Below are 24926 nucleotides of genomic sequence, written 5' to 3' on the forward strand. Positions count from 1 at the left end.
TTGCCAAATGATATTAGGAATATTACCTTTCCTCCCTTGCTTAAAACAAAAACAAATACAAAAATGAAAGTTATAGGTAAAGATATATAATTTATCAAAGTTTTTTTTGTTTTTTTGAGACGGAATCTCACTCTTGTCACCCAGGCTGGAGTGCAGTGGTGCAATCTCGGCTCACTGCAACATCCAACTCCCGCCACCACGCCCAGTTAATTTTTTGTATTTTTAGTAGAGACAGTGTTTGCCATGTTGGGCAGGCTGGTCTTGAACTCCTGACCTCAGATGATCCGCCTGCCTCAGCCTCCCAAAGTGCTGGGATTACAAGCGTGAACCACCATGCCCGGCCTATCAAAGACTTTTTTTTTTTTCCTATTTTTTTAAATTTATTTAAGACCACCTCCCTACAATTTCCAGAGAAAAAATACAAAACAAGAAACAGACTTGGTTTCAAATACATAACCAGGTGCTGGAGTTTAAAGCATTACGGATAACATTGTTACAGAAGAATGGCAGCTTACTCCAGGACACTTCAGTATTCCTGAGGAATAAACATGATTTCTCTTGTCCTCCCACTGGGACGTTCTCAGGTGAGGTCACTGCTCCTGCTCTTTGACATATTTTCCATGTAGAAGATATGGAGCTTGGAAATCATGCTAACAGTTGGAGCAAGCCATTCCTAATCCCGTGCCAGAACTGAAGGCTAATGGCCACATTCTTCTTTTAAAGAAGGTAAGTGAGAAAACAATTCCTAATCCAAAACCAGTACCTATCTTCACCACCACATCTGCCAGGCACTGGTCCCACTGCCTGCCAAGCTCTGATTCCGACATGTTCCCCACCCGCACCTCTAGCTTTCCTCTCCGCCTCTGTATTCTTTAACACTACCAAAGTCTTAAATGACATTTCAAACTGCTAGATGGCCGGGCACGGTGGCTCACACCTGTAATCCCAGCACTTTGGGAGGCCAAGCCGGGTAGATCACTTGAGGTCAGGAGTTCGAGATCAGCCTGGCCAACATGGCTAAACCCCATCTCTAATAAAAATACAAAAATTAGCTTGGTGTGGTGGTGGTCACTTGTAACCCTGTTACTCGGGAGGCTGAGGCAGGAGAATCGCTTAACCTGGGAGGTGGAGGTTGCAGTGAGCCGCGATCGCGCCACTGCACTCCAGCCTGGGAGAAAGAGTAAGATTCCGTCTCAAAAAAAAAAAAAAAAAAAAAAATTAGCCAAGTGTGGTGGTGGGAGCCTGCAGTCCTAGCTACTCGGGAGGCTGAGGCAGGAGAATCTCTTGAGCCCGGGAGGCAGAGGTTGCAGTGAGCCAAGATCGCGCCACTGAACTCTATCCAGCCTGGGCAACAAGAGCGAGACTCCATCTCCAAAAAAAAAAAAAAAAAAGAGCTTTCAAACTGCTAGGAAACGAAAAATGTTGGTACATTAATAAATCACTAGCAGTTTAGACATTAACACTGCAAGAGGGAGAAGTTGGTGGCTACACAATGTTTTTATCGTGACTTTTACAAATCAAGCTGGTTATAAAGTCATTCTGTCATTCTCAAAGATATTAAGTTACCCACAGATAAATTAAATAAAAATCTCCCAATGCCTCTATGGATCTAACCACTCCAAGGAAACTAGCATGTTAAGCATTTTATCTAAAATATGAAAAAAAAACTTTTTTGGAAACCAGCTATCTCCTGTTCATTACCTCACTATTGAGTCATACCTCCTTTAACAAATCCAGACCTTACGCTTTCTATCCTGTCTTTTACACTAGTCCTTCTGAAGCCATTAAAACTCTCCCATGTTAAAGCAAAAATCTAGGATGTCCAGGTTTACTTCCCCATCACCTTTTCTCAAGCTGAAGACTTTTGGATTCAGTATCCAGGAAGGGACTGGGGAGAGGAAGAGAGGAGCAAGTAAGTAGGAAAGGAAGGGCAGTCTGTACTGTTAATGTCTCTTCCCCCTCCCCTTTATGGGAGCCTTTGTACAGGAAAAGCTGAGAAAGTGATCCAAGGTTCCAAACAAAATGCTCTATGCTTATGAGGACCATGTGTAACACAGGGGTTTAGTGTTCCATTTTATTTTTTGTTGTTTGTGTGTGTGTGTGTGTGTGTGTGTGTGTGTGTGTGTTTGAGACAAAGTCTCGCTCTGTTGCCCAGGCTGGAGTGAAATGGCGTGATCTCAGCTCACTACAACCTCCACCGCCCAGGTTCAAGTGATTCTTCTGCCTTGGCCTCCCAAGTAGCTTACAGGCGCCCACTACCGCATCCGGCTAATTTTTGTTTTTTGTTTTTTTTTTTAAGTAGAGACGGGGTTTCACTGTGTCGGCCAGGCTGGTCTCAAACTCCTGACCTCGAGTGATCTGCCTGCCTCGGCCTCCCAAAGTGCTGGGATCACAGTCGTGAGCTACCACACCCGGCCTAGTGTCCCATTTTAGCAACTTGGCTGCAGGGGGTGCTTCAAATAAGCATTAGCCAGTGTTCTATACCTAAACAAGGTAAGGATTAAACATCGTTCCATGGAAGGATTTTAAAACGCAACTGTTACCTGCAAAAGGCAAAATATATTTGTATGCATGTTGATGAACAAGGGGAAGAAAATCCTCATGTTTGTAGCCAAGAAGGTAAATGGAGACTTGTTGCAGTATATTACTACTGACTTGAAAAGATGTCTTGGCTGGGCGCGGTGGCTCATGCCTGTAATCCCAGCACTTTGGGAGGCCAAGGCAGTGGATCATGAGGGCAAGAGATCGAGACCAACCTGGCCAACATGGTGAAGCCCCGTCTCTACTAAAAATACAAAAATTAGCTGGGCGTGGTGGCACACACCTGTAATCCCAGCTACTCGGGAGGCTGAGGCAGGAGAATCGCTTGAACCCAGGAGGGGGAGGTTGCAGTGAGCATTTCACTTTTCCTAAGACTTATGTGGTACTACTATAGTTAACACTTTGTGGTTTCTACTCAGAATCCATTGCCTGTTCCAGTGACAGCACATTCCTTAAGAGCGGTGGCTATCAGCCAGATGCAGTGGCTCACGCTTGTAATTCCAGCACTTTGGGAGGTCAAGGCGGGTGATCACAAGGTCAGGAGTTCAAGACCAGCCTGGCCAAGATGGTGAAACCCCATCTCTACTAAAAATACAAAAATGAGCCGGGCATGGTGGCAGGCGCCTGTAATCCCAGCTACTCGGGAGGCTGAGGCAGAGAATCGCTTAAACCTGGGAGGCAGAGGTTGCAGTGAGCCGAGATCGTGCCACTGCACTCCAGCCTGAGTGACAGAGTGAGACTCCATCTCAAAAAGAATAGTAGTGATCAACCTATACTGTACAAGAGCCCTTGGGAATTACATTTTTTAAAAAGACACAAGGTGGACCCTCATGCCCCTCATCAACTAAACAGAACTGGGTACATTCCCAGGTGAGGCCCATGTGCAGCCATGATTTACCTTGGAATCCCATTCAGCCTTGAAGTTTGGGAGGAATGAATTCCACTTGTAGCTCCAGGAGAGATTTATGATTAAATTTAAGGTGTTTAGCCCATCTCCCTGGCCAAAGAGACTTAAGGAGACACTGGCTGAGGGTTTCTGGAAAATTTTATTCATTCTTCTGTAAAAACTGCAGCCAGGACTACCTCTGGTTAATCCCATCAGTTTGGACGGGTTACCTTTCACTGGCAACATTAAAGGCCTCAAATTAGAAAGCAACACACAGGCATGGTGAAGTCAAGAAAAGGGTGGACTTGAAGGTTTATTTACAGGATGCTGCAAGACAGGAAATTCCACATAGAAATAAGAAACCTGGTCAGAGGACAAGCTTCATACAGTACGTACAGTTGGAACTGTTCAAGTATAGTTTCAGTGTAAAAAGTGCTGCAGTAACAAACCACATTTAAAAAAGAGTTCTTAGTAGAGAAACAATAAGACAAAATACCAAACATAGTACACAACAAATTTACGCCTCAGCTACATGATCTAAAAGTTAAAGGTCCCAGGATCCCCATCCTGAACTTGGAAGGTGTAGCCTTCAGAGGTAGTTTCTGGCACAACGTTTTGATCTTCCTCTTCCTGGAAATATATTAAAAAATAAATATAAAAATAATACAAGTATTCCAAGCAGCAGCCTACCTAGAAGTCTGTATTTAATCTCTAGGTCTCGATCTGCATATTACACCTTTAATCCTGTCTGATATTCTAGTATTTGACATAGGGGAGGGAGGGTCTCCGAAACTTTGCCAATTCATGAATGCTACTACAGTAACAGAAACAGGCCGAGATTTTTTTCTTCCCCAACTGTCACTTTTCAATAGGAAAAGACTGTATTAGGCCCAGAGCATGGTGGTGGGTTTGACCTACTTCTCTATCACCTCCTACAATGACACCCATTAACTTACCCTCAAGTTATTCTAAGATTCTCAAGGCTGTTCATTTGAAACTAATCTGGTGACTTTTAAAATCTCACCTCAACGCCAAGACCAAGGTGCAAGAGCTTATTGAGATCATCTCCGATGCAGCAGAGTACGAGAACATCCCCATCCAGCACCATGAAGACGACTTCCTGAGGCAGTTGGCTCAGAAGGTCCCCCACAAGCTGAATAACCCTAAGTTCAATGATCCGCACATCAAGCCCAACCTGCTCCTGCAGGCTCACCTGTCCCGCATGCGGCTGAGTGCTGAGTTGCAGTCAGATATGGAGGAAATCCTTAGTAAGGCAGTCTGGCTCGTCCAGGCCTGCGTGGATGTCCTCTCCAGCAATGGGTGGCTCAGCTCTGCTCTGGCAGCTATGGAACTAGCCCAGATGGTCACCCAAGCCATGTGGTCCAAGGACTCATACCTGAAGCAGCTGCCACACTTCACCTCTGAGCATATCAAACGTTGCACAGACAAGGGAGTGGAGAGTGTTTTCGACATCATGGAGATGGAGGACGAAGAACGGAACGCAATTCTTCAGCTGACTAACAGCCAGATTACAGATGTGGCTCGCTTTTGTAACCGCTACCCTAATATTGAACTATCTTAGGAGGTGGTGGATAAGGACAGCATCCGCAGTGGTGGGCCAGTGGTGGTGCTAGTGCAGCTGGAGCGAGAGGAGGAAGTCACAGGCCCTGTCATTGCACCTCTCTTCCCACAGAAATGTGAAGAGGGCTGGTGGGTGGTGATTGGAGACGCCAAGCCCAATAGCCTCATCTCCATCGAGAGGCTGATCCTGCAGCAGAAGGCCAAGGTGAAGTTGGACTTTGTGGCCCTAGCCACTGGTGCCCACAATGACACTGTACTTCATGAGTGATGCTTACATGGGATGTGACCAGGAGTACAAATTCAGCATGGATGTGAAAGAAGCCGAGACGGACAGTGATTCAGATTGAGTCCTGAGGCATTTACTCTTGGGTAAAGGAGAGTTGAGCCTGAATTAGGAATGTGTACATTGTAGGGATCCTGGTGGTTATGGGGCCACCAGGTCTGTGGGCCTGAGGTCTGGCCAGCCAGGGCTGGTGCTGTCCCCACCCACCTCCACTTCCTTTTCCTTTGTTCACACTCTGGATCCAGTGATAGCAGGTGTCATGGGTCAAGCTTAAATCATATATAGCATTTTCAGGCATCTTACTGGTAGCCCCTTTTGAGTCTGACATTCTAATAAAATAATTTGTAGAAACCAAAACTAAATAAATAAATAAATAGATTGTATTACCATCAAGCCAAACATCAGAGGGGCAAATAAGCACATTATGTCCTATGCACACTGATATTTTACTGTATTTAACAAAGATATGAGGCTCATTTTTAAAAGTATGAGGGAAAAAAGGGCTCATGGCCTTGGCTTTACATGTTTCCAAGTTGTTATTGATATTACCATTCATTACTCACCTCTACAGAGAAATACTTCTCAATTAAGCTTAACGAAGCCTTATACAAAGACTCATTTTCATGGTTTTGTAGAGCTTCAATTTTGTCTAACCCTCCACATTCTTCAATCATTATACTAAGTTTCTCAGTTTCACCTAGTTTCTCAGCAGTCTAAAAAAAAAAAAAATTCAAGTTTACTGGCATATACTCTGAATGTTTTAATGAAGAAAACATCAAAAATTTGAATATTGATATATGTCAGGCAGAAATAAGCACCTTAACAGTTCCTTCATCAAGCCTATCATAGTTTTATGTCCATTTTATATTTTGTTGAAACTCAATGTGATTGGATCTATACCTGCTTTTAGCACTACTTCAACTGGAGCCAGAGATCTTACAATTAGTAGCTCCCAACCTTTTCTGTGTGCCAAAATCATGTGGGCAACTTTTTTTTTTTTTTTTTTGAGACAGAGTCTCGCTCTGTTGCCCAGGCTTGAGTGCAGTGGCCTGAACTCGGCTCACTACAAGCTCCACCTCCTGGGTTCACGCCATTCTCCTGCCTCAGCCTCCCGAGTAGCTGGGACTACAGGCGCCTGTCACCATGCCCGGCTAATTTTTTGTATTTTTAGTAGAGATGGGGTTTCACTGTGTTAGCCAGGATGGTCTCCATCTCCTGACCTCGTGATCTGCCCGCCACAGCCTCCCAAAGTGCTGGGATTACAGGCGTGAGCCACCACGCCCGGCTCACTTGGGCAACTTTTAAAACAACACTACATTCCAGTTCAACTGGTCTGCTATGGGAACACGGGCGTATTGTTTTGTAAAGCACCCTATATCATCACAAGGTGTAGTCAAGGTGTCTAAGGGCAAAGATGGCCTACGGAGTGCTAAACTAAATGTCCCCAAACAGAATGTGTGTTGGTATTAAGGATTTACTGGGCATATGGAATGGTATGTAGGTTTTTCTTTAAATTTTCGACTTTTAAGAGATACATAAATATCTATAGATGAAATAACAGATTTGCTTCAAAATAACTTAGGGGATTAGATGAAGGAAAGAAGAAATACTGGCCACATATTAACAAATTATTTATACACAGTGACAGATACACCAGCATCCATTATTGTAGGCTCAATTTTTTTTTTTTTTTTTTTTGAGACAGTTTCACTTTTGTTACCCAGGCTGGAGTGCAATGGCATGATCTTGGCTCACTGCAACCTCCGCCTCCCAGGTTCAAGAGATTCTCCTGGCTCAGCCTCCTGAGTAGCTGGAATTACAGGTGCCCGCCACCACGCCCGGCTAATTTTTTTTATTTTTAGTAGAGACGGGGTCTCATTATGTTGGCCCGGCTGGTCTTGAACTCCTGACCTCGTGATCCACCTGCCTCAGCCTCCCAAAGTGTTGGGATTACAGGCGTGAGCCAACACGCCCAGCCTGTAGGCTCAACTTCTGTATGTAAAAATTTCTAGAATCCAAAGTTCATGAGAAGGGCTTACCTACCACCAATCACTATGGCAAAGTGCCATATGCTGGTATGCTTGGATCAATTAGGGGTGGAACCAGAAGAAAAATATAATTAAGTCATTCAAAAAAAAATTTTTTTTTGAGACAGAGTTTCACTCTTTCGCCCAAGCTGGAGTGAAGTGACGCGATCTTGGCTCACTGCAACCTCCGCCCCCCGCCCAGGGTTCAAGCGATTCTCCTGCCTCAGCCTCCCGAGTAGCTGGGATTATAGGTGCCCGCCACCAGGCCTGGCTAATTTTTGTATTTTTAGTAGAGACAGGTTTCGCCATGTTGGCCAGGCTGGTCTGGAACTCCTGACCTCAGGTGGTCCACTCACCTCAGCCTCCCAAAGTACTAGGATTATAGGCATGAGCCACTGTGCCCAGACGTCATTCAAATTTAATTTCACCAAAATTCAGTATGAAATTGGGAAATTAAATCAACCCAGTAAACAGGTGTGATGAGTCCACATAAGAGCCTGACTTTGATTCAGGTCACATCATCCACTTGTCATCTCTTTTATATCTTTTATAATGCCTGACACATTTTTAATCAAAGGTGTGGCCACATAAACAGGCTTTCTGAATCTGTGGCTTACTAGTGAGTAAACTTACAGCTGCCCTCCCCCAAGTCTAAATAGTAAACCAATTATTATCAAGTCCAAATTCAAACAAAGCCACCTTGATAGGACTTACCTGAAAGATATTTGAAATGGCATCCAGGATAACCAGAATAATCTTGGTATCTTTTGCAGTTAAGAGGTTCATCAATGGCTCTATTATGCCACAATGAACAAGGTACACAATCTGTTCAACTGTTCCACCACTGGTATAGTTGTCACGGCCCATACAGCTTCCTTTTGTGTCTTAAAATCTGCCTATTAAACATAAGGAAATGGTTTTATTTCAGAACGGTTGCACAAATAAGATTCCAAGAGTACTTTTTCACAAAAACAATGACTGAAAGTACTAAGGTTCTATCGATACAACCTTAAGTGAAAGGGGTTACTGGGTATTTTTCAGCAAAGGACTTACCTAGTAGAACCCAAGATTCTTGCACATGAAGCAGCTTATCAAGCACAGCTTTCTATACATACTAAAAATGACTTGATTGAATCCTCAGACTTTGTTACCTTAGAGAGAACACTGACAAGGAATGGGACTAATCCATGATTCACAACTTGCTGTATCTGGTCCTGGCGGCCAGCTGTGATGTTTGACATTGTCCATGTAGCTTCCTTCTGAATGTTAGTTTTGGGGTTGGTGAGCAGGCTGGGAAAGATGGCGAGTGCTCCTGCATCAATCACAACCTGAGTCTGTTCATCTGTACCAGTGACAATATTCCCTATGGCTCTTAGTGCAGGAGTCTGAAAAGGAAAAAATGTGTTTGCTGGTTACCTTATTTTTTTCCCAGCACTTCAGAAATTCTGTACTCTAAAAGTTTTAACAAGAGGCCCAACATGACCTGAAATAGGCAATATTTCAATATTAGTATCAACTGATTATGCTTTTTTTTTTTTTTTTTTTGAGACAGGAGTCTTGCTCTTGTCACCTAGGCTGGAGTGCAATGGCGTGATCTTGGCTCACTGCAACCTCCGCATCTCAGGTTCAAGCAATTCTCCTGCCTCAGCCTCCCGAGTAGCTGGGATTAAAGCGTGTGCCACCATGTCCAGCTAATTTCTTTGTATTTTTAGTAGAGATGGGTTTTCACATGTTGGCCAGGCTGGTCTCGAACTCCTTACCACAGCTGATCCACCCACCTCGGCCTCCCAAAGCGCTGGGATTACAGGCATGAGCTACTAAAAATTTAGACCTACATTTAATTTTGCCTGTTAAAGATTCATTATTTTATATGTAGAACAGTTTCCAAACTCGGTGTCAGGACTCGCTGGAGTCTCAAGTTATGGAGTATCCAAGTGTTTCGTTGCTAAAAAAGGCAGCTTTGAATAATTTAAAAAATGAACTAGAAGGCCAGGCACAGTGGCTCACACCTGTAATCCTAGCACTTTGGGAGGCTCAGGAGGGAGGATGGGTTGAGCTCAGGAGTTTGAGACCAGTCTGAGCAACATAATGAGACCTCCCCTTCTACAAAAAATTAAATAAAAAAAAAAATCCAGGCATGGTGGTGTGCACCTATCACCATGCAAGACCTTCTCTCAAAAAAAAAAAATATCAGAGCAGACTGAAGATTATTCCTACATTAATCTCAATAACTTGCGTTCAGATATACTTTGAGGAGGACATGAAGTTATAAGCAACATTCTGAGAATTTTCATATCTAATTTTATAATCTATGTATTTCCACGGTTGAGTGTTGTTGCAAATATAAATGGGTTATGTGCGGCCAGGCGCAGTGGCTCATGCCTGTAATCCCAGCGCTTTGGGAGGCCGAGGCGGTGGATCACCTGAGGTCAGACATTCGAGACCAGACTGAGAAACATGGTGAAACCCCATCTCTACTAAAAATGCAAAAATTAGCCAGACGTGGTGGCGGGCCCCTGTAATCCCAGCTACTCGAGAGGATGTGGCAGGAGAATCACTTGAATCCAGGAGGCGGAGGCTGCAGTGAGCCTAGATTGCACCACTGCACTCCAGCCTGGGCAACAGAGCAAGACCTGTGCCCTGCCCCCTCAACAACAAAAAAAATGTTTTATGTTGTGAATCAAAGTAGAAAAGAGGTTTGAGAGCCAAAGCTAACCATAACTCAAAAAGCCAGTATCCCTGTCTCTCCAGGAGCTTGACACCTAACAGAAAATGTGACAAGTAGACAAACAGCATAAAACAAGTGGTAAATAGATGGGTTACATAGCATTTACTCCCCATTTTGGGTGCAGAATCAGGGCGCTAGAGAATCCTGAGAAAGGAGTGTCTTTCCTACGAGGCTAAGGAGTGCTATAAGAAGAAGATGAGCTTTGAGTATTAGTACCCTAGAAATAGAACACACGTAGTAGTCAATCGAAAAAAAAAAAAGATAAATGTGGAGTGCTAAAGGGCTAAAGGAAGCATAATGTGGCTGGGCACAGTGGCTCACGCCTGTAATTGCAACACTTTGGGAGGCCGAGGCGGGCAGATCACCTGACGTCAGGAGTTTGAGACCAGCCTGGCCAACATGGTGAAACCCTGTCTCTACTAAAAAAAAAACAAAAATTAGTTGGGCGTGGTGGCGCGCACCTGTAATCCCAGCTATTTGGGAGGTTGAGGCATGAGTATCACTTGAATCCAAGAGGCAGAGGTTACAGTGAGCCAAGATGGCGCCATTGCACTCCAGCCTTGGCAACAGCACGAGACTTTGTCTCAAAAAAAAAAAAGGAAGCATATTGCGAGAAAAAGAAGTAGGAAAGTGCCCAGTTATCTTTGGAAGATGAAAGATAAATTTGAAAATCTAAGGTCTACTTTGTGGAAGGCCTTCATGGAGTATGGATTATTATTATTATTATTATTTTTTAGACAGAGTTTTGCACTTGTCGCCCAGGCTGGAGTGCAATGGTGCGATGGTGCGATCTTGGCTCACTGCAACCTCTGCCTCCCTGGTTCAAGTGATTCTCCTGCCTCAGCTTCCCAAGTAGCGGGGATTACAGGCACCCACCACCACCCTGAGCTAATTTTTTTGTATCTTTAGTAGAGACAGGTTTCACCATGTTGGCCAGGCTGGTCTCAAACTCCTGACCTCAGATTCAAGAGAATCGCTTAAGCCTGAGATGCGGAGGTTGCAGTGAGCCAAGATCACGCCATTGCACTCCAGCCTAGGTGACAAAGTGCTGGGATTACAGGCGCGAGCCACTGTGCCTGGCCAGAGTATGGATTTTTATTTTTAGAGACAGGGTCTTACTCTGTCACCCAGCATGGAGTGCAGTGGTACAATCATAGCTCACACTGCAGCCTCAAAATCCTGGGCTCAAGTGATCCTTCTGCCTCAGCCCCCTGAATACCTAGGACTAAAGGCCTGTGCCACCATGCCCAGCTAACTTTTTATTTTTTGTAGAGACAAGGTCTTGCTACGTTGCCTAGGCTGGGCTCAAACCCCTGGCCTCCAGTGATCCTCCTATTTCAGCTTCCCAAAGTGCTGGAATTACAGGCGTGAACCATCATGCCCAGCGGAGTACGGATTTTTTTATTTTTATTTTTTTCTTGAGACAGAGTTTCACTCTTGTTGCGCAGGCTAGAGTGTAATGGCAAGGTCTTGGCTCACTGCAACCTCTGCCTCACAGGTTCATGCAATTTGGAGTATGGATTTTGAGGAGAGAAAAAACACGTCTAAAGCAGTACTTTAGGAAAAAATTCAGAAAAATAGCATTTGGCACAGAAAGAAGGAAACAATACATTAGGAGGCTACTGTAAATATTTCAGGAGGAAAGACCTGAACAAAGCTGGTGACAAATACAAAAAATACAGAATACCAAAAAAGACAGAAATAAACCAGAAATGGGCTGGGCGTGGTGGCTCATGCCTTTAATCCCAGCACTTTGGGAGGCCCAGGTAGGCGGATAACAAGGTCAGGAGTACAAGACCAGCCTGGCCAACATGGTGAAACCCTGGCTCTACTAAAAATACAAAAATTAACCAAGCATGGTGGTGCATACCTGTAATCCCAGCTATTCGGGAGGCTGAGGCAGGAGAATTGCTTGAAACTAGGAGGCAAATGTTGCAGTGAGCCAAAATTGTGTCTCTGCACTCCAACCTGGGCGACAGAGCAAGACTCCATGTGGGAAAAAGAAAAAAGAAATAAACCAGAAACTGGTTGGCTCTGGACACACTGGTCAGGTCAAGGTACCCAGCTAGTAGCTAGAAATGCAAGGAAGTATGAAGGAAGGTCAGAGCTAAAGGAAGATTCTAAATCAGCTTCAGTGGATTATAGAAGGCAGGAAAGAAGACAATTACTAATTGCGAACAGAGAAAAAGATCTTCACAGATAGTTAAAACCGTAAGACTAGAAATGTTAAGTTTACTTGAATTTCTAAGAAAAGTCCCTACTGATTTTCTGGATTTCATGTAACTCATAATCTAAAATATATTTTTTTACCTGGTTGTTGCGGTTTTCCTGCAGCGGAGAAGTAGCATCATCAGGAAATGAGCTTACATTTCTCCTCTTCAGCATCTATTCATCCTTCTTAGCTTTCCTCAGCTCCACGTTGACCTCTATTCTGCGACGCCTCATTTCCTTGAGAAAAGATAACATGCCGTTTCACCTATCACACCAGTTTTTGTTGCTAAGTGAGGACATTTTTAAAAAGATCCCTAAGTTTTCACCCCTTTCCAAATGTCTTCCCATTTAAATAACACCATAAGAAAGCAACAGAAGGTACTCACTGTACTGTCCTTTCCCTTGTTCTTGAATCTGTGAAGACGGGCAGCTCGTGTATTAGCATTCTTGTTGGTGGACATGGTTATGAGACAAAGGGAGAAAGCTAAAAGATGGGGGAAGAGAAAAATATTTCCTTTATCATTTTCCTTTGTCAATAATAGTACCAAATAAGAACTGAATTATCAAGCATCTACTGAATCCACACCTGTATACTAGAGGGAGATCATCATGTTTTCAGCACTATGAAATAGTTTTAGCCAACGAGTAACTGTCCCCCTTCCGTCTGAAGGGCTGAGACTTCCTACAGCAGGGCTGTCCATCAGAAATAGAATGCAAGCTATATAAATTGAAACTTCCTAGTAGCCATTTTTGTTTTGTTTTGTTTTGAGACGGAGTCTCACTCTATTGCCCAGGCTGGAGAGCAGTGGTGCAATCTCAGCTCACTGCAACCTCTGCCTCCCAGATTCAAGTGATTCTCCTCCCTCAGGCTCCCAAGTAGCTGGGACTACAGGCGTGTGCCACCATACCTGGCTAAGTTTTGTATTTTTAGTAGAGATGGGGTTGCGCCATGTTGGCCAGGTCAGTCTCAAACTCCTGACCTCAGGTGATCCACCCACCTCGGCCTCCCAAAGTGCTGGGATTATAGGCGTGAGCCACCACGCCCAGCCAAAAAAAATTCAAAATTAAAAAAACCCAATAAATAATAATGAACTTAGACAAAAATACCTTCTTGGCATCTAATGAGATGATCAAAAGATTTCCTTTCTTTAACATTTTTCTTTTCGAGAGTGTCTTGCTCTGTTGCCCAGGCTAGAGTGCAGTGGTGCGATCTCAGCTCATTGCAACCTCTGCCTCCTGGGTTCAAGCGATTCTCCTGCCTCAGCCTCCTAGTAGCTAGGACTACAGGCATGTACCACCGTGCCCCACTAATTTTTGTATTTTTAGTAGAGATGGGGTTTCACCATGTTGGCCAAGCTGGTCTTAAACTCCTGGGCTCAAGTGATCCACTCGCCTTGGCCTCCCAAAGTGCTGGGATTACAGGCATGAGCCACCACATCCAGCCTTTCTTTGACTTCTTAAAATAGTATGGTATTAGTAGTCTCCTCGTATTGGAGACTGGTGTCTAAGGTGAAGCCAATTTAGCCATGGTTTCTTATTCTTTAAATTTACTCCTGAATAGATCTGCATACCAATATTTTGAGATTTCTTATAGACATACCTATTTGCTATTAATTATTAATAATAAATATTAATAAAGGAGACAGGGCCATAATTTTCTATTTGTCTATTTCTATTTATCAAGTTTTCTAACAGTTTCACACTAACAGAAACAATAATCTGTAAAATTTCCTCCTTTTTCTATTCTGGTAGAAAAGTTTAAATGGAACTATCTGGTTCCCGAAATTTAAGAAAAACCTTATGAAATCACTTGGTCCTGCCATCACCTTAATGACAGGTGCAGTGATAAACAACCAGAAATCCTTTTCCTGCCTAAGAGTGTGGCTTCTGCCCTACTAAGGACTGAGATGACTGTGGCGTCCTTCCCAACCCTTCCCCCGACCCAAAGGGAGCTCGGTGGGTCCCTTTCTGTGGCTGTGGGGATGGAAGGTGGGGCACGATGAGTTGGGGACTTTTATTCCACCATCTTGCTCCACTTCTTCTAGGTGGACCCCTTTCTTTGTAGATGTAGGAAACCTGAATACCATGTTAGTAGACCCTGTGAAGGCTTTAAAAATCCAAGTTCTAGTAAAAGAAAATCAGAAATATTGGTTAGTATGTCTCTTTTTTTATTCTTGATATTGGTTATTTGTGCTGTACTATTTTTCCCCCCTTGATAACCTTATCAGAGGCTTGTAAAACATAATGGGATCTAAAGTATGTTTGTTTTCTATTTCATCACATTTGGTCATCTTTAATATTTTCTTTCTTTAGTCTGGCTCCTTGAGATGTACCCCTAGCTAATTAATTTGCAGTTTTTCTTTTCTAACATAAGCATTAAAGGCTAGCAACTTCTCCTAGGAAGTCTTTAATTGCATCTCACAAATTTCAATATATGTAGTACTTTCATGAACATCCAGATCAAAATGTTTTCTGGTTTTCATTATGATTTACATTTGAGCACTTCTTATTTATTTAGAAGTATATTTTTTACGTTTCAAGCATATAGCCCTTGCATTTCTTTAAAATTTTACAGATATCTATATCCCTAAACAATACTGTAACGTGTTATCACACATGCTTTTAAACTCTACACAAATGTATGTAGTATATACATTTATCCTTATGTATTTTTAGCGATGGAACTGTTTTCTCTTTTTTAAAATTTTTATTTTATTTTAGATTCAAGGGGTCTATGTGCACTGGGGGAACTGGGTTTCTAGTTACTCATTACCCGTAGAGTAAACACTGTACCCAGTAGGTAATTTTTACAACCCTTGTGCCCCTCCCACCCTCTCCAAATGTTTTCTTTCTATTGTAAACTTATGAGATTCAATCTCGACACTTGTTGTTCTAGTGTGTTTTTCACTGCTATGTAACAGTCCATTATGAAATGATGACACAATTTAAACATGCCTGATTATGAGTACTTAGGAGTTGTTTCCAAATTTCACCATTATGAAATAATATTATAAGGAACACCCTGCTACAATGTCTTCTCATGTACACAGGGTAAAAGTTTCTCTGCTGTATCAGGAAGGAGTCAAATTGCATTTTTAACTTTGTTTTTGTCAAACCATTCTCTAAAATGGTTATAGCAACCATTGTACTAATTGCTCTCGTATCAGAAATGTATCATGACTATAATCCCAACACTTTGGTAGGCTGAGGCAGGCAGGTCGGTTGAGCCTAGAGGTCGAGAACAGCCTGGGCAACATAATGAGACCCTGTGTCTATAAAAAATACAAAAATTAGCCAGGCATAGTGGAATGCGTCTGTAGTCCCAACTGCTCGGGAGGCTGAGGTGAGAGGATAACCTTAGCCCAGGGAGGTCAGGGCTGCAGTGAGCTGTGATGGCACCACTGCACTCCAGCCTGGGTTGACAGACAAAAAATTAGCCAGGCGTAGTGGCAGGCACCTGTAATCCTAGCTACTTCGCAGGCTGAGGCAGGAGAATCATTTGAACCCAGGAGGCGGAGGTTGCAGCGAGCCGAGATTGTGCCACTGCACACCAGCCCGAGCAACAGTGCAAGACTCCGTCTCAAAAAAAAAAAAAAAAAAGAAAGAAAGAAAGAACTAATAATCTTCATTCATGTTTACAACTTATACAGGAAGAAAATTAGGCCAAAAGTAAAGTCTTTAATATGGCCTTTTAAATACATTAACTTTCATTATTAATAGGCTAGTATTTCAAAAGCGAGTCCAATATTCATCATTTACAAGGCTCAGAATTCACTTACCTGATATGTCCTAAAGATTCTCGCCATATTGGTAGCATCAAAACGCATCACAACTGGTTTAACTGCACACTCCAAAATGGCTAAAGCCAAAGCAACTTCTCTGGGTTTGCTACACATCTGAACTGCCTTGATCCAATTTGCCCTATATTTCAGAAGATATGAAAGAAATTATTTCACTAGGTTGATCTAAATTAAAAGCACAATAGTTGTAACTTTGGTCTCCATCTGATTCCAGGGATAGACTCTGACTGCTAGAAATCCTCCAAATAGTGGTGTTGGTTCAGTAAGTTAGAAGTACACTCATGCCTCTAACGTCCTGTCTGCTGACCACATTGACTTCATTCAACTCATTGGTAACGACGTTTTCAAGTGCACATCTTGAACAATCATTTTATAAACATTTAGTGTATTTACAGCAATAAATTAACCTTAGTTTCCTTTACCTATGCGATGCCCAGTTGGGATGAAGGAAGGATAAAGGGATGTTGTTTTCTAATTGGGTGATAGTCAGTCTCAGAGTAGATATGGTAAGAACTTTGGACCCATGGCCAGAACCGTTCCATTTGAACTCTCCTGCTGGCGTCAGACAGAATTTATGTGCAAGATGCCTTCTCTTATCATGATCTTCTCTGTGCTGGTGCTTATTCAAAGCAAATGAATTGGTGGAGTATTGATTGTGGTAGACGCGATACTTCCCTTCTTGACCCAATTTAAAATAATTGTTGATATTTCCTTTCATGATCACTTCCTTTTTGGTGCTCAACCGTGAAATTTCTCCTTGAGAGTTAACTACCAGTACCTGACCAAAAAAATTAAAAGACTGCATTATTTATGTCAATCAAAGATGTAAATTGTATCCAATCATCTGTCTTTCAATAATTAAAATTAATCATTCAAAGTAAGTTAAGATAAACCTTATGATAGAACTTTTGAAGTCTAAAAGTTAAGTTAAAAGCTAAAGCTAATTGTTTACAATTAAACAACCAAGATATGCCTGCAGAAAGAAAACTAACACATATTAAGTACCTATTACATGTCAGATACTATTATTCACTGCTTTCATGTATTAATACTTCAAATATACCCATGAAACCATACATATAAATTACTCACCTACCATTTTTTTCAAGTTTATAACAAGTTTTTCAAGTTTATACTTAAGGGAAAAAGAAGGGCATCGCATGTACTCCCTCCCAAAAATATATTCCTAAAAACACCCTTTTGGGTCCTTTTATCATTCCAGCTATAGTGTAAGACCGCATGGATACTTCAAAATAGTATTTTCAAACAGTTGATCCCAACTCTTTAGTGACTATGAAATAAATAGTGGATCTTATTCAGCTTTTTAAAAAATAAAATGTAATGCAGCCGGGCACAGTGGCTCATGCCTGTAATCCCAGCACTTTGGGAGGCCAAGGCAGGTGGATCATGAGGTCAGTAGATTGAGACCACCCTGGCCAACATGGTGAGACCTCATCTCTACTAAAAATACAAAAAAATTAGCTGGGCATGGTGGCGTGTGCCTGTAGTCCCAGCTACTCGGGAGGCTGAGACAGGAGAATCACTTGAACAAGAGAGGCGGAGGTTGTAGTGAACCGAGATCGCACCACTGCACTCTAGCCTGGCAACACAGCGAGACTCTGTCTCAAAAAAAAAAAAAAAAAAAAAATGTAATGCAATAGGCTAGCACAGAAAATATCAGAGTGCTTCCCACATAATAAAGTAAAACAGTATGTCAGAAAGCTTTTGAATATGTGTACTGGGCTGCTATGAAAAAATGTGTATGTGACTGAGGGTCAGAGTCAAAAGAAGTATGAAAGCCACTACTTTTAAGCAATTGCTGTGATGTTAAGAACATCATTTATTCTTACATATCTACACTGCAAATAATTCTTGAATCTGAGAGACACAGTTGGGGCCATGTCCTGTCACCATGGCTAGCTGAAGGGCAAAGATACTGAGTCCTAGCTCTGATCCCATGATCTGATTCATGATCAGAGCTGGGACGCCATGCTGTCCTATCTACAGTACTCTGCTATCAATGGGTAAGCCTCGTCCTTTAGCTGCAGGTTCACCGGAAGTGATCATAGCTAGAACTGAGCAGTGAATCATCTATAATTCTTTAATAAACCATAAAACCCAAAATAGCCTACTCATATGTGTAAAGAAGGCTTTAATTCTTTAGAATTATATGTAGAATAAAACTGGTCATGTAGTAAGAAAGTGTATCAGCCATTTATAGCATTTATATGCCTCAACTGAAATTTGGGTACACAACTATACTTATAAAGCCTAATGTTTTTAATCTTGTTACCTACTACAGCTTTGGAAATAGAGAAAATACAATTCAAAAATAGGTCTACAAATTTCTACAAATTTCCAGCCCCTATTTCACATGTTCTTCAGGACAGAAACTGAGTCTCCCTTTACACATCCTGGCCTGGCCCAGAGCTACACATCCAGAGGCAGGATCGGGGGACCTGGGGGTGACCCCGCAGGGTCCTGGGCCTCAAGCCTCAGTAGGCTTTGGGGAACTGTGCCTAGCTCAGCCCTCTGAGATTCTGTTGGAAGTGGTTTGAACTGGGGCCTGGGGAAAGTGTTTAATGTTAAAGCTCCTTGGGTGATTTGACTGCTGCCCAGGTGAAGCACCACGGCTCAGTGTAATCTTTTTTTTTTTTTTTTTTTTTTTTGATATGGTGTCTTACTCTGTCACCCAGGGTGGAGTGCAGTGGCTCGATCTTAGCTCACTGTAATCTCCACCTCCCAGGCTCAAGTGATTCTCCTGCCTCAGCCTTCTGAGTAGCTGCGATTACAGGTGCCTGCCACCACACCTGGCTAATTTTTGTATTTGTAGTAGAGACGGGGTTTCACCATGTTGGCCAGGCTGGCCTTGGACTCCTGACCTCAAGTGATCTGCCTGCCTTGGCCTCCCAAAGTGCTGGGATTACAGGGATAAGCAGCCCGGCTGGCTCAGTGAAATCTTATTGCATGGATGTGGGGTGAGATTCCAAACATAACGGTTTCAGGTAAGACCCTCTTCTTGGGTTTAGGGCAGAAGCTTCCATTGATTCAAAGGGGAAAAGAGTGGAGCCGGAGTCCAGAGACTTGTACTCTTGTCTAGACTCTACTTCAGCTTCTCACTGAGCAGCCGCTTGAATTTCTGGGCCTCAGTTTCTTCATCTGTAGAACAGAGCTGTCAACCCTACCCTGGCACAGGGCTGGTTCTATGAAAGAACCGAGCGGGCCCTGGGTTCCCACACCCATGGGGATGGGGAAAAAGCAGGCCTACACTTCTGCTTTTCTGACTTCGGGTTTCGATTAGGTGTCCTTGGCTCTGGACTCCGTCCCCAGCCTCTGGGTGACCTCATGGGGCTGCCTGCCTGGCCTGCTCCTCCAGGGTGGGGTGGGACCTCCTCAGGACTCACACTGCCTGTGCTCTAAGTAAGGTTGGCAGAGACCCAGCAGGGCCACTGGAACCAGGAGGGATCAGAAATGGTCCACGAGGGGCCAGGCACATTGGCTCATGCCTGTAATCCCAGCGCTTTGGGAGGCCGAGGCAGGAGGATCACTTGAGGTCAGCAGTTTCAGACCAGCCTGGTCAGCATAGTGAAACCCTGTCTCTAATAAAAATACAAAAATTAGCTGGGTGTGATGGTGTGTGTGTACCTGTAGCCCCAGTTACTCGGGAGGGTGAGGCAGGAGAATTGCTTGAACCTGGGAAGTGGAGGTTGCAGTGAGCCAAGATTGCACCACTGCACTCCAGCCTGGGCGACAGAGCGAGACTCCATCTCCCACAAAAAAAAGAAATGGTCCACGAAGGAACCTCCCAGCCAGCGAAGGCTGTAGGGATGAGCCAGGTTAGGGAGGCAGGAAAATGAGATCAAGGAGTGGTCACCTTCTGCGCACTCCCTCAAACGTATCTGTGTTTATACCCACCATTCCTTCCCCCTCCCCCAGGGGAAGGCACAGGGGCCTGCCATCCAAGCCAACCTCCCCAGCCCAGGCCTGAAAGACCCCATAGCTGCCTCCCACTTACTTAGAAGTGGTCTCAGCTCAAATTTCCAACCCTTCCCTTCTGACTACCTTTGTCCCTTTCTCATTTCAACAAACTCAAGGCCTCTCCATCTTTTTTTTTTTTTTTTTTTTCCAGACAGGGTCTTGCTCTGTCACCCAGGCTGGAGGGCAGTGGCACGATCACAGTTCACTGCAGCTTTGACTTCTTGGACTCAAGCAATTCTGCCTCAGCCTCCCAAGTAGCTGGCACTACAGGCCCACACCACCACGCCAGATTAATTTTTTTTTTTTTTTTTCTGTAGACACAGGGTCCTTCTATGTTGCCCAGGCTGGTCTTGAACTCCTGGGCTCAAGAAATCCTCCCACCTCAGCCTCCTAAAGTGCTGGAATTACAGGTGTGAGCCACTGGACCCAGTTGGTCTCTCCATCTTAAAAAGAAAATGTTGGCCAGGTGCAGTGGCTGACTCCTGTAATCCCAACACTTTGGGAGGCTGAGGCAGGTGGATCACTTGAGATCAGGAGTTTGAGGCCAGCCTGGCCAACATGGCGAAACCCCGTCTCTACTAATTATATATATATATATTATATATATATATATATATATATATAATATATATATATATATATATATTATATATATATATATATATATATATATATATATATATATATATATAAAATTAGCCAGGTGTGGTGGCGGGTGCCTGTAGTCCCATCTGCTTGGGAGGCTGAGGCAGGAGAACCACTTGAACCCCGGAGGTGGAGATTGCAGTGTGTGGAGATCACACCATTGCTCTCCAGCCTGGGTGACAGAGAGAGACTCTGTCTCAAAAAAAAAAAAAAAAAAGTTTGTTCCCTGGACCCAGATCTGGATCCCCTTTTAACAACTAAATCCTTTTTCCCTTCCTCCTTTTCGAGCCAACTTCTCTGTCCCCTCACTTAGACAACCAGCTCACTGCTCAGAGGCCTTCCACCACTTCCTTGATGACAGATCTGGTCCTTGTTAAGCGCATCCGTGTGAAGAGACCACCAAACAGCCTTTGTGTGAGCAACAAGGCTGTTTATTTACATCCGGGTATGGATGGGCTGAGTTTGAAAAGAGAGACAGCGAACGGGGATAGGATAGGGGCAGCTTTACAGGACTTAGGTAGGCAGTGGAAAGGTACAAGTTAAAGGTGGTTATCTATTGATAGCAGGGGAGGGGGTCACAAGGCGCTCGGTGGGGAGCTCCTGAGACTCATTGTCCAGGAGGAGATTGTCACAAGGTCAATTGATGAGTTGGGGCAGGGCAGGAACAACGCAAGGAGCTGGCTGTTTTACTCCTTTTTGCGGGTTTTTTTTTTGGCTGCTCCAGAATTTGTGGCTCCTGCAGGCCATTTGGATGTATACGGGCAAGTCACAGGGGTTACAAGGACCTTGTTCCGGCTTAGAGGCCTGACAGTCTTCCTCTGGCCTGACTTCTTTCCAGTGCTTGCTCTTTAAAATCCTCTCCTTCTTGGGCTTCCTCAGGCCAGGCCTCCTGGTTTTCCTTCTTTTTCTCTGCTACTGCTCAGCAATTGAGCCCCAGGCTCCACCTCTTCCGCCACGGCCTCATGCTTGGTGTCTCACCTGGCTTCTCACTCCACCACCCTGGGAGAGCCCAGCCCCACCGGCTGTAGATCAACAACTCGCAGCACAGTCTCCAGGCTCACATATCCCACTGCCATCTGGATGTCCTTTGTACATGTCAAAAGCTTTGTGCCCCAAATCAAATTTGTCCTCTCCCTCCTCCCTCCCCAATCTCAGCATCTGAGTGACATCTACTTCTGTCACCCAAGGTAGAATCATCCTTGCCTCCTGCTGGCTTTGCCTCATCTGTCACTGAGCCCTGTTGATCCCACCAGCCTAAACCTTGCAGACCTGCCTACCAGTTCTCACGTAACACCAGGGTTAGAAGAACATGAAAACACTGCTGCAAGGAAGCAAACAGACACCTTGCAGGCAGGGCAATGAGTCAATGTCCAGGCAGAAGGAAAGGGCGGGGCTCTTCAAAGGAGATTGAAGAGACAGCCAGACATAAGGCATGGCCTTGGATGGGATCCTGAACCAAACAAACTAGCTGTGAGAGAGATGTTTTAGGATAAGGTGGAAATCTGACGATAGCTTAGGTCATAGATGACATTAAGGAACTATAGTTAATTTTGTCAGATATAATAATGGAGGGTGTTCATGGAGAAAGACATCACTTTTCAGAGATGCATGCTGAAGTTTTCAGGGGTGAAATATGACGCCCAGAATTTATAATTCGTCAGCAATAAATAAATAAATAAATATAAATAAACATGGCAAATACCGTTTTTTCTCTTTTCTCTTTTTCTTCCTAGTAGAGCAGCCAGCAAGGAGCAAGTATTGTTAAATCTAGGCAATAGGTAATTGTATTCGTTTTTTAAAAATATTATTTTTGGCTCGGTGTGGTGGCTCATGCCTGTAATCCCAGCACTTTAGGAGGCCGAGGCAGGCGGATCACCTGAGGTCAAGCGTTCGAGACCAGCCTGGCCAACACGGCAAAACCCCTCCTGTACTAAAAGTACAAAAATTAGCAGGGCATGGTGGCATATGCCTGTAATCCCAGCTACTCGGGAGGCTGAGGCAGGAGTATCACTTGAGCCCGGGAGGCAGAGGTTGCAGTAAGATGAGATCATGCCATTGCACTCCAGCCTGGGTGACAGAGCAAGACTGGGTCTCAAAAAAAAAAAAAAAAGAAAAGAAAATTCTTTTTGGCCGGGCATGGTGGCTCACACCTGTAATCCCAGCACCTTGGGAGGCAGAGGTAGGTGGATCACTTGAGATCAGGAGTTCGAGACCAGCCTGGCCAACATGGTGAAACCCTATCTCTACTAAAAATACAAAAATTAGCCAGGCGTGGTGGCATGTGCCTGTAATTCCAGCTACTCAGGAGACTGAGACATGAGAATCACTTGAACCTGGAAGGTAGAGACTGCAGTGAGCTGAGATTGTGCCACAGCCCTCCAGCCTGGGTGACAGAGCAAGATTCTGTCTCAAAAAAAAAAAAAAAAAAAAAAAAAAAAATTTACTTTTCTGCATGTTGGACATTTTCCTTTTTTTAAGTTTTAAATTTATTTACTTATTTTTAATATAGAGGCAGGGTCTCACTGTGTTGTTCAGGCTGGTCTCGAACTCCTGAGTTCAAACAATTCTCCCACTTTGGCCTCCCAAAGTGCTAGGATTACAGGGGTGAGCCACCAGGCCCAGCCTAATTGGACATTTTCATAATAAAAATAAAATTAAAAAAAAATTCCTCAAACGTTTTTACTATTCTCCATCCTCACTGTCACTACCATATAAGCCTGTGTTCTCGGCTACTTGGAAGGACGAGGCAGGAGGATTGCTTGAGCCCAGGAGATTGAGGCTGCAGTGAGCCGTGATGGCACCACTGCACTCCAGCCTGGGTGACAGAGCGAGACCCTGTCTCAAAAAAGAAAAGAAGAAAAAGTTGTTCATTATTTCTCACCTGGAAACAGACTTGCCCTTCCAGCTCCCCCTGCCCCCGATGTATTACAGATGAAGTAGTTCCTCTCCCTTTCAGACACAGCTCTGGAGCCGGGATTCTGGGAATAAGGCCACTTAAACACACCCTGTTTCCCCTCTGCTCCCAGCTGCGACCTGCTACTGCCTGAGTCAAGCAGAGGCTGGGGCAGTGGTGGGTGGGACCTGGCTTTCACAGGTGAGAGGCTGTGTCTGAGGTGGAGGCTCCCAGGGGAACCCTGGGGCAGGCTGGCCCATCATGGGACCCCGGGGAGAAGGCAGGGTGGCTCTTGTACCCTTGCGCCCAGGAGCTGAGGGCGGAGCAAACAGGTGGGCCAGGTAGTCTCTACCCATAAGGCCAGGGCACCAAGGAGACAGGGAGAATTCCTGCTGGCGTTTTGACATCACGGATGTCCCATGCCCACAGGCCCGGTGGCAGAGACCACCATCCCTTCTCCACTCTAGGGCCCCCCACCAAGTGGGGTACTCCTGCAGCTCGACCCCAGCTCTGGGGAGCAAAGTCATATAAACGCACTCTGTGACAGCTCAGCAGGGGGAACAGAGAGAACCATCAAACCAGCTGCCGCCACCAGACCCCAGCACAGCCGGGACCCAGGACACACACTAAACCAGCCGCCGTTACCAGACCCCAGCACAGCCGGGACCCAGGACGCACTAAACCAGCCGCCGCTACCAGACCCCAGCACAGCCGGGACCCAGGACGCACTAAACCAGCCGCCGCTACCAGACCCCAGCACAGCCGGGACCCAGGACGCACTAAAGATGCCATCACAGGTCATGGGGAAAGACAAACTTGTCAGTGAAAGGTCACAGGACAACTGGCTGCCCATCCAGAGATAAACAAATAAATAAACACGTTTATAAATAAAGGAAGGTCCACATCTCATTCTGTCCATCCATATTAGCCTTCAAAGGATTAAAGATTTAAATTTTTAAAAATGAAGCCATAAAAATAATTGAAAAAGAAAATAAAATCCAATATGCTGTATGTATATATATATAAAAGCCTATATATTTTATATATATATAAGTCTCTTTATATATATAAATACTTCAATATGTTGTATGTATATATATAAATATATATTATATATAATATGCTGTGTGTGTATATATATGACTTCAATATGTTGTATGTATATATATAAATATATATTATATACAATATGCTGTGTGTGTGTGTATATATATGACTTCAATATGTTGTATGTGTCTGTGTGTGTATACATATATATATATATACACATATAAGACTTTGTAACAAAGACTCAGAATATAAAAGCCATAAAATAAACGAGTGATACATTTGACTACATAAGTGTGTTTTAAG

The 24926-nt window shown here is 43.9% G+C and overlaps 2 pseudogenes; both read right to left on the reverse strand.

Moving 5' to 3' along the window:
* Positions 1–385: 385 nt before the first annotated feature.
* On the reverse strand, positions 386–842 carry LOC100460332 (MICOS complex subunit MIC10-like; annotated as a pseudogene).
* Positions 843–3722: 2880 nt separating this feature from the next.
* Positions 3723–24926, reverse strand: part of LOC100433039 (importin subunit alpha-1-like) — a 30607-nt pseudogene continuing 9403 nt past the window's right edge.

Source organism: Pongo abelii, chromosome 19, assembly GCF_028885655.2.
Source record: "Pongo abelii isolate AG06213 chromosome 19, NHGRI_mPonAbe1-v2.0_pri, whole genome shotgun sequence".
NCBI classification, from domain to species: domain Eukaryota; kingdom Metazoa; phylum Chordata; class Mammalia; order Primates; family Hominidae; genus Pongo; species Pongo abelii.